We start from the raw sequence: 11,177 nt of genomic DNA, 5'->3' as shown, positions 1-11,177 counted from the left end.
GGGCACTTATTTCGCTTGAGAGAGGGTGTCAAAGCGCTTCTTTTACCCACCCCATTGCTCTCTTTCATGCCCCATAGCTCTCGTAGTACTGTGCATATTCTCGCTGTCCTTAAGTAGGGGCTTTTACCCTACCTTTACTCCGATTGATTGCGGGCTGGCTGTTGTAGAGTGGGATGAAGAATTCAACATTTGCCCGCAACTGGTGCTGAAAAGTGCATGGCCGAGATGGGAAGGCCGCCCGACTCTATGGTGGGTCCGAAAACTGCAGCTCCATTTCTTCAACCAATGTTTAGATGCCAACACACAGACATGTCCTTGAGCTCACCCTTGTTCCAGGCAGTGTGAACCATGCCTTATTAGTGTTGTGATATAGCCGCCCACAGTGTGAAAGAAGCGTCGGTAAACCAGCACTTGCCGCGTGCTTAATCTTCGTCTAATGTCAGCCTCTCGGACCCTTCTCTGAGTAAGTCTATCTCTGTCTGTGTATAACCCATTAATTGTCCGTGAGTATTTAGTGTGTATCTGGGAAGTAGAGAGCCAGAAACAAAGCTCAGGAATATATTGAAGTCAGGCTGCAAATAGGGTATTTCATGAGTCAGTCTGCCAGTTGAAATGTGCATTTACACTGATTGATTCACGGAATGGAAAAGTGTGGGTCGACTCCCCAATGGACGTTCTCTTGGTCAACCATGCTAGCCATTGAGGTTTTATCGTGTCTAAAACATACCATAGTTCCCAAGTATTAGTCCCATACACCTGGAAATGGTGATGTTAGTATGTAAAGTCCCTCTGTTGGGGTTGATTTTTTGTGCAGTGATATAGAGCCCTTTAGTAGGAGGTAGGAGGAGGAATGAAGCGCATGCTGCACATAACTCACTAAGGAGATAGTTAAAGTTAACTCGTTACGATAGATATAGCTGATTATGTGCGAAACATTAGCTTGTGAATTTTTGGTATTGCTTATGCAAGTATGCATTGAGACTCTTTCTAACGGATGCGATTTTTCAATTTAGTAATAGCAGTCTATTTATAAAACTTTTTTGTTGAGAGTTTGATTTATATCTCTACATACATATACACTTATCGTTGTCATATTTGAGTTGTATTCTTTTTTGATTTCCAATGGACGGATACATACCATTACATGGGAGGAGCTTCTATGGTGTTGTCTAGGACAGGGGTTACCAAAGAGAAATAGAAGGTTAGACAGAAGGTAGGGTCAAGTACTTCGAAGACAAATGTTGACCGAGAAGCCTTGAAGTCCCAGAGACATGGCAATAATTTTGGTGAGAAGGGGCATTACCTGAGCATATTGCCTACTTGCACAGATGACAATAGCAAAGTCTATAGCCTTTACTCATCTGATACCTGCAGATTTTTCTCTGGTGACATCGGCGGTTGGGACAACACTGACTGAATAGAATTCTTCTTTTATGGATCTAGATATTGGATAGTTCCAAGATTCATCTCTTGGATCATTGATGGTGGTGATTTCAGACACATGATATCTTCTTTGGATATGCTCTCTGATTTGACTCTTGAGGCTCTATGACAAGGGATTATCCTCGGAGAGAAGGCATTGGTCCCTATATAGGGTGGGGGCTATCGAGCCTGTTTCCCCCATGAGAGGGGGAATGTGTCTCTCCCAAGCATTGTATGTTCGTTGAGAGCGGTTGCATCCGGTATCAATGCATGAAGTTTACAAACCTGGCATAGAGGTTATATTTAATATTTAACGAGCATACGGTGTCGATTCGGGATAAAGTCTCCAGGAGTGTATTGCAGAACAATTTGCATTTACTTTTGTCATGGAGGTTATATCTGATGAGCATACGGGGTCGATTTGAGACAATGTCTAACATTGAGAATGGTTTGTACCCACTCTTATCTTCTTTAGATTATGACTCACAACTAGTAGATTTTACTCTCTTGCGAGACCCACCTTTTCTTTGGTGTGACGGGATGATGCTGCTCTCAGGCAAGTTATCTACGAGGAGTTTGAACCTAGAGCAGCATATGGAAAGGTTTTATTCGCGAGGAGCTGTAGCTGACTTTAGTTGATACAACGTGGATGGTGGAGATAGATGAGTGGTGTGAGTGTGTGCGAGTGCGGAAGCGTGAGAGAGAGCAAGAGAAAATGTTAAGAGAGAATGTGGGGAACCTCTGCAACTCAAAACCACAAGTGAATGTCTATCCACCCTAGACATATCTATAGTGAAGCAGGTGTGGGCACTGGGTAGGGCAAACGCCCAAACATAAAAATGTTAGGATAAATGTAAAAAACACAACGAAAATGGGTAGAGAGGGGAAACCCCAAATCTGGACCAAGAATGACCGGTCAGACCGAGCTGAAAATGTCTGGCGGTCCGTCCTATATGCACTACAGTGGGTGGGTAGCCTGGGAAAGACCACCAGCCATATAGAAATGCCCAAAACCATGAAGCAGTGGGGATGAGACTCTTAACACCCCCTCTTAGAACACTTAGAAGTTGAAGTTGTAATGAACACATTTTCTGGGGGATAGCCGTTGTGAAGTTGTCTGCCTAATTGTCCGCTGCAGGGCAGTACTTCAATGAAATATCTCCCCAAAAACCTACTTTCAAACATAGTGGTACAAAAGCTCTATATGCTTTATTTGAGTGTGAAACACCTGGTTCTTGGTGATAGGAATGCAACTCTGGTTGTTGCACAAAAGAAGTGTGATAGCGGTCTAGGGAAATCTCAACTCCCCAAGTAATCTCCAAAGACAAATGCTTTCACAAATAGCAAAACAAGGTGCTTCGTACTCCGCTTTTGTCTCAATGAAAGTGCCGCCGTTGGTTGTCTCTTGTTGCTCCATGAAATAGGTCCGGAGCTGCGTGTGAAACTTACTCTTGTGGTAGAGCACCGTGAAACTGAGTTACCAACCCAATTTGAGTACCACCAACCTTAAATCTGCAACCTTTTAAATGACCATAGAAAATGCCAAAGCCTAAGGTGCCAGAGTTCTATTGTAAAGTTTGCAAAGCGATGAGCAGTGTAACATGAAACATTTCGTGTGTTTCATCGTTTCGAGACTTCCATTTCGTTGCGTTTTGAAAATGTAAGACGAAACTGCTACGTGACACATCCAACCCTATGTGTCCGTGGACAAGCTACAACATGACCAGGGTTCAGTCCAGTCAGGTCAGTCTAGGATAGAAAGTGATCTGGCACTCTTGTGAGTCTGTTCGCAGACCGTGCATGTCCAGATGCTTAGATTAGATGCATATCCTCCGGTTGCACACAGCATGATCATCAGCATTACCATCAGAATGCATCAAGGGAATTTTCCAATGCATTAAACCTATTTTTCCTATTTTTGACATTTTTCACTTATTTATTAAGTGACTTTTGTTGGGAACTAGGTAGGGCAATTTTACTAAGATAATATATAAGCAAACCAAAGCTAGCACTTTCTGGCAGAAGAGGCAGCAGGAGCATTGCTCAACAGGCCCACTCTTAGCAAGAACAAGAACCTAGTAGCTTGGCGTTTTTCCCTCAGTAGGCCAGCGTTTTCAGCAAAGGACCCCAGTGTTTTTTGACCCAGCAGCCTGGCGTTTTTCAGCAATAACTCCAGCACTTATCAGCCCTTGCCTTGGCGATTCTGCAGCCACAACACTCCGCCATACCAGCGTTTTTGCATCAGCAAATACAGTGGTTGAAGACCCAGCAGAGGCAGCGTTTCTGCAGCAGTATCACAGCCACTCAATAGCGTTTTCATGACATCAGGACCAGCGTTTTTAATGCCAGCAAGCCAGCGTTTTTTGGGACAGCATCAACGTTTTTCAAGGGCTGCGAAAGCGGTGTTTATAGTCAGTCAAACCAGTGCGTGGAAATAGCCAGATTGGCATTTCCAATCAGCCGCATAAGCCACAGCAGCAGATAGAAGTCGTCGTCGTCACCTCGTCTTCGAAGCATTCAGTTTTCAGCCATAGTCTCGTCCTCATCGTCCACACCGTCGACCTTGACATAGCTCCATTTAGATTTGCATCGACATCTTGTATTCGATTGTGCAATCTATAGTAGACCATTCTTTCCATCGAGAGTGGGGCCCTTTCAGGAGGGTTCGACAACATGTTCGGTGTCGTATTCTCTTCTCTCTCTATCTCTCAGTCTCATGCACCTTCACGCACAGTGTCCATTCACTTTGTTTGTGTCCATTGCACTCTCTCAGTAAAGAATGGAAGGCTCTCCCTTCCCTAAGTAAAAGGAACCTTGAGCACAGTTCGGAGCACTCATCTTGAGCAAAGTCAACATTCACTTCCGTTGCACCTTACATTGGTATCAGAGGTTTGGTAGTGTTCAGTATCACTCAAGGAAAGAACCACAAGAATCACAAGATTTTTTTTTGCTTGTAGCGGTCGCACGTAACCCAAGTCCTCTTGGGCGTGTCGATTCCTAATCGTGTTTTGGAAGAGTGACAGGAAACCCAAGAAAGAAGGGCTTGTTTAGCCTCCCCTTGTGCCGCTTTTTACTCATTGAGAGCGGACCGTGCACTTAGCGGCTGGCCAATCGACGTGAGGTGGGAAAAAGCAACCTTGGTGTGAGTGCAAGGCCGCCAAGGGGTGCGCCCGTAGAAAAGAGCAGAACTCGGGTGAAGAGAAGATCCTTCTCTAACATAGATTGCAAGCGAAAGAAGAACCTCACGAACCTCAAGAACTCAAGAACCTCAAGAACCCAAGAACCTCAAGACCCCAAAGAACCTCAAGACCCTTAAGAACCCAAGTTCCTCGTGAACTTAAGAACCCAAGACTTCAGTGGATGGTCATCACTCGAAGCATAATGGATACATCGCTTGGAGGTGATGAGCATGAGAGAGGCGAAGAAGAATGTTCCGCACAAGGAGGTTTTTCCAACCCTCCCCCTTCCCCATCTACGCCAAGGATTGCACCAGATCCTATCGAGGCTTGGTGCAAGACGATGATGGACATGATGACAACGTGGCACGAAGCAAGCATGGCAACTATGGAGCGTGAGCGCGAGCAATTACGCTTGGAGACCAAAGAATCTGATCGCAAGTACGCAGAAAGAAAAACAGGACTGGATCGCAAGCACGTTGTTCATTCTTGCTCTCTCATTTCTAATGTGCAGGCGAAGATTGAAGAGATTTGGGAAAAGAAGACTCTCTTAGTCTCTTCTTCTTCCAAGCATGACACACAGGATTTGCATGATGATTTGAATGACAAGCATGATGATTTGCATGATGATCAAGATGTGATTTCTCACAAGCGTGATGATTTGCATGAAGATGATGTGATTGTTCACAAGGATGATGTGTTAGTTGATACTTTTTCTAGCTAAGCTAACCTCGTTGCAGATTCGATCAATCACGAAGAACCGATCTTGGCTCTTGAGTCGAGGTCCATAGAACCCCCACAGGAAGATTCGATCAAACACGAAGAACCGATCTTGGCTCTCGAGCCTATGTCCAAAGAACCCTCACAGGAAGTACTATGTGTTCGAGTGATTAGTCAGCACGCATTGTTCTAGTGGTTCATTCGTGATCGTTTCCTGTATTTTAGTCAGCATCTTTATGTGATCCCTTTTCATAGGCATGACATATTGTACGTTGAGCACGTTTCAAGCATGAATGAGTACGGATGTATGCGGATTATTCATGAAAAGCTGAAAAGTATGCATTTAAGGAAGTCACATTCCATGTCTCTCCCTTGGCACGACACAATTAGAAAAAGCACAAGAAAGTATGAGCACCAAGCATGGGCATTTCCGTTGTGAATTGCCACAGTTGATTGATTTAGATCAGAAAGACAAGATTCGATCGCATTGTTTGCGTGTGTTTGATGAACGGTTTGGTACTTCGTCTCTATGTTCATCTACATTGTATGCATAGTCTTTAGAGAAGACGAGCTTTTCCAGTCACTTTACATAAAATGGGTATGTTCATGTTTTTGTGTTAAAAGTGGTTTCGGGAATTTTCATCCTCGGAGATTTTTGAAGACGGTGGGACCTACGTCCATAGAAGAAGTGGAAGCATTGAAGAAGACTTTGTGTCGCTTTCGGTGCGGCCCAAAGAAGCAAGCGTTGCAGACCTTTATGAAGTTCAAGTATCGCACGACCCACACATCAGGGTGGGCCGGCAAAGAGTCCCTTCGAGGATTCCGGATGTTGTTGGCGATCTCCCTCGACGCAATACAGTTCGGTACCAGTACCTCACTTTGAAAAGGAGGGGATGTCACGTGACACATGCAACCCTATGTGTCCATGGACAAGCTAGATCATGACCAGTGTTGAGTCCAGTCAAGTTAGTCTAGGATATGAAGTGATCTGACACTTTTGTGAGTCTGTTCGCAGATCGTGCATGTCCAGACACTTGGATTAGATGCATATCCTCCGGTTGCACACATCATGATCATCAGCATTACCATCAGAATTCATCAGGGAAATTTTCTAGTGCATTAAACCTATTTTTTCTATTTTTGACATTTTTCACTTATTTATTTAAGTGACTTTTGTTGGGAACTAGGTAGGGCAATTTTACTAAGATAATATATAAACAAACCAAAGCTAGCACTTTCTGGCAAAGGAGGCAATAGGAGCATTGCTCAACAGGCCCACTCTCAGCAAGAACAAGTACCCAGCAGCCTGGCGTTTTCCCTTCGGTAGGCTAGCGTTTTTATCAAAGGACTCCAGCATTTTTTGACCTAGCAGCCTGGCGTTTTTCAGCAATAACTCCAGCGCTTATCAGCCCTTGCCTTGGCGATTCTGCAGCCACAACACGCAGTCATACCAGCGTTTTTGCATCAGCAAATACAGCGGTTGAAGACCCAGCAGAGGCAGCGTTTTTGCAGCAGTATCACAGCCACTCAGTAACGTTTTCATGACATCAGGACCAGTGCTAGAAGCCAGATTTTTTGGGACAGCATCAGCGTTTTTCAAGGGCTGCAAAAGCGGTGTTTATAGTCAGCCAAACCAGTGCGTGGAGTTAGCCAGATTGGCATTTTTAATCAGCCGCATAAGCCATAGCAGCAAATATAAGTCGTCGTCGTCACCGTCGTCTTCGAAGCATTTAATTTTCAGCCATAGTCTCCTCCTCGTCGTCCACACCGTCGACCTCGACATAGCCCCATTTAGATTTGCATCGACATTTTGTATAAGTTTGTGCAATCTATAGTAGACCATTCTCGCCATCGAGAGTGGGGCCCTTGGAGGAGGGTTTGACAACATCTTCGGTGTCGTATTCTCATCTCTCTCTATCTCTCAGTCTCATGCACCTTCACGCACAATGTCCATTCACTTTGTTTGTGTCCATTGCACTCTCTCATCAAAGAACGGAAGGCTCTCCCTTCACTAAGTAAAAGGAACCTTGAGCACAGTTCGGAGCACTCATCTTGAGCAAAGTCAACATTCACTTCCGCTGCACCTTACAGAAACACGATACAAAACCCATGTTTTTAGAGGTTCTAGGAAACATAGAGTCTAGTAGGTGGATACATTTTATATACATGGACAACGAGTGGTAAAATATGTTGCACATCACACACTATATGGCAATTTTAAAAATTAGACCTTTTTTTTGAACCTTAGAAATTTGTTCTGTCCCCCTATTTCGACTTTGTTTCAAAATGTTTTGAGCTTTCGTGTTTCGTTCGTCTCAAGGGGATGAAATGCAATTTCATGTGACATTGCTGACAAGGCTTGGTCGAAAAGAAACTAAGGACTGAAACTGATTAGGCAATGTCTGGGTGAGAGTACGTCAAATACAAGACAATTGACAACATTTTGATATAGTGACTCAATGAGGGGTGAGGGATCATGTGAAGATGCATTCTCCTTGAGCAAAGATGAGTGCCATTAGATCTATAGGTCTTTATCTCGAATTTGTCATGGATGTCTTTGGATTACTTCTGCCGAGAGAAGATGATCCCTTGTGGTGTCTGATAGATTTTAAAATCGAGGAATAAGTGTAGTCCAAGATCTGTCATCTCAAATGTCGCTTCAAGTGACTAGAAGATGTCTTGAATCTTGTCAAACCATGAACCTATAAAGATGAGGTCATCAACATACACGATAATGATGACAACTTGTGTGGGAAGCAATGTAGCAAATTTGAATCACCAAGAGTATGTCATAGCTCGATACGTGTGAAGAAACTGTCAATCCTTAGGTACCAAGCTCTAGGGGCCTGCTTGAGTATGCACAATCCGTTGTGCAATCTTCTTTCCCTTCAGCTCTTAAGCGAGGTGATTGCTCCACATAAACATGTATATTGAGAGTGCCGTTGAGGAACGCACTCTTCATGTGCATGTGATAGCTAGGTTAGTCATGATGGGTTGCAATTGAGATCATATCTAAATAATAGTCATGCAAATGGTAGGAGCAAAAGTCTCGTTAAATTCATCCCTAAGTCTTGCCTTGTGCTTCTTATGGAACCTTTCGCTTTATACTTCGTCTTGAAGATCCATGTGGTCTTGATGATTTTTAGCTTCGTGTGCCAAGGAACCAATTTCCAAGTGCCCCTGCGGTTTGTCGCGTCCAAATCGAACTGCATGGCATGCATCCAAGAGTACTCAAGGGCTTTTTCCACCAAAGAAGGTTGAACTAGTGCAAATTCGTGGTGTAGAGTTAATGTGCAACATGAGGGCGAATTTCACCAACCGATTCTCCTCGAAAATAGGCCTCTTGTCTTTTAGCCATTTTGAACGACGAGGTTGCCTAGTCTCAGAGGGGGTGGTAACTCTGTCACTTGTGACAAGGATAGTGTCTGATATAGCTAACTAGGTATTCGCTTCTCTTGATGTGGTGCCGTCCAAGTACCCTTTGGAGAATCCTCAACATCAGCAAAATCATCCTCTGAACTCGCATGACCTGTTTAGTATATTGATTGCCGTGTAGGTGAAGCTTGCGTAGGATTGCCTGCATGTGAGGTATAGGAGGTGGAGACACTGGAGGAGGTAAGAGAGAAGGAGGCATGGGAATGGTCCTTGGAGATGCCCTCTTTGAAGTAGCAATGACGGTTTTGTCGAACATTACATCACAACTCAGTGTTTTTAGCCTTGGTATATGGATTATGAAGCCAAAAACTGTGGGACTATTGAGAATAGCTAACAAAGATCATCCTCGTTGACTTGGATCCAACTTTGTTTGGATAAGCTTGGAACGGTGGCGTATCCTCCAAAAAGAATAGTAGACGACTTATTTTGGATGTAAATTACCATAGAGCAAGCCTCTGCCCAGAATACTTGAGGGTGGGAAGCATACTCAAGCATCGCTCATCTCCACGATCGTCCGGGTTCTTCCGCTTGACAAAAATTATTTGGCGATTGAGTGGAGGGAGTAGTCACTGGCATTGAATGCCCTCTGTCTTGCACCATTGTGCAAACTCCTTGGAGGTGAACTTGACCCCTATGGGGAAGGGAATCAACAATTGGCTGCCGATTCTTATTGTGAAACCTGTAGTGCAGCTGTGCCGCTCGACGGCAACCCCATTAACAACAACCGTACAACGCCTTTCGACAACCCACCATTTATGCGCGCCCGCTCGCATGCACACTCTCGTCCGAGTAGATAGTGCCATAGTCAAAGAGCTTGAGCTCTTCCCCAAGGGAGAAGCTCCTCTCCTTTTGTGATATCCAAGAAAATGCTCCTCTTTATTATACCCCAAATACTCAACCTCTTCTCCCACTCCATAACTTCTGCAAATACCTCATCCTGTCTAGTAGCAATTGCCTTGGCTAGGTTTCCTTCAGCCCGTACTATATATCTTTCCTTTTTAAAACGTTAGGGCCTTGCACTACTGTTGCCTCCCATGGCTTTTGCATTTCCATCACAAAATTATCACAAAATACACCCTTTTCTGATCAAATTGGACCCAAGGTTTTACATCCTTGGCACCTCAGTATTTCATGGTTTATAATATATAAACCTCATTAAGAAGTTTATTAAGACCTTTTGTAGCTTTAGTATGGTCGCCAGGCATACATATTGACCAAACCACTGTTGAATTTAATAACAGACATCACTTCATGGCTATTTCACCTCGTGGACGTGAAGTGACACAACGATAGAGTTCCACTCCCTGATGCTTTGGCCCCTCAACTAAGCGCCCCTTGCATATTTTTTTATTATTGATCTTCTTTGATACAATTGCAGAAAGGAGCACTCATCCTTACTATGCAACTGTACAAGTCCCCGAATGACTATCCCCAATGCTTTAATTTATAGGCCCTTGGCCTTTAGGTCAAAAATTTCCGACGGTCATTCCAAGGGACATTTCGAGGGACAATTAGTTTTCTAATTCCAAATCGGAGCTCTTGATTTCTTGGGTCATTGGCTTCCCAGAAGAATCTCATTCAATAAGAGTCTCATTCTAGATCGGAACTCTTGATATCCGGAGTCGTCGACTTTCTAGAAATATTTCATCCAATAAGGAATATTCAGTGGTTGTGTCACGTGACACATCCCAACCCTATGTGTCCGTGGACAAGCTACACCACAACAGGGTTCAGTCAGTTTAGATTAGCAGTGATCTGGCACTTTTGTGAGTCTATTCGTAGACCGTGCATGCCCAATCACTTAGCATAGATGCATATCCTCTGGTTGCACACCGCATAAGCATAAGCATTTCCATCAGAGTCAGTTTGGGGATTTTTGAAGTGACTTTATCCCATTTTCCCTATTTTTGACATTTTTCACTTATTTATTAAGTGACTTTTGTTGGGGAGTTAGTAGGGCAAATTGGGTAAGTTAATATATAAGCAAACCCAAGTTAGCATAATTTGGCAGATGAGCAAAGAGCACAACAGGCTTACCCAAGCAACAAGTGCTCCCTCCCTCTCTCAGCAAGACCTCCCCAAGTCACCCCCTTGGTGAGCCACCCCAAGCAGATACCGTCGCCATCCACTCCCTCTCTTGGCGTTTCCTCCCACAGTAAAAGCATCGCCATCAAGTTGCTATGCCTAGCGTTTTTTACCCTGCCAACTTCAGCGTTTTTTCACCAACTACTAACGCTAGGACTGCTGCCCATTCCAGCGTTTTTCAGCATCGAATAGACCTGCAAGACTAGCGTTTTTCAGCCTTCAATAACAGCAGAAAACGCAGCTAAAAAGGTACAACAGTTCAGCGTTTTTGTCCTCAGCATGAACCCTGACGGAACCATTCAATTTCAGCCCTAAGACAGCAGTAAAACAGTCGATTTC

General features: G+C 44.1%; 1 protein-coding gene across 1 annotated transcript in view; it reads left to right on the top strand.

Moving 5' to 3' along the window:
• Nucleotides 1-307: 307 nt before the first annotated feature.
• The window catches only part of LOC147464464 (F-box protein At1g55000-like), an 80,491-nt gene continuing 69,621 nt past the window's right edge, over nt 308-11,177 (top strand). Inside the window, exon 1 of the mRNA XM_086515168.1 lies at nt 308-463. The gene's annotated coding sequence lies outside the window, so the exon portion shown is untranslated. The remainder of the gene's footprint in view (nt 464-11,177) is intronic.

Source organism: Adiantum capillus-veneris, chromosome 1 (genome assembly GCF_014529385.1).
Source record: "Adiantum capillus-veneris isolate H3 chromosome 1, ASM1452938v2, whole genome shotgun sequence".
In the NCBI taxonomy this organism is placed as follows: Eukaryota; Viridiplantae; Streptophyta; class Polypodiopsida; order Polypodiales; family Pteridaceae; genus Adiantum; species Adiantum capillus-veneris.
This window is presented reverse-complemented; position numbering and strand designations above follow the sequence as displayed.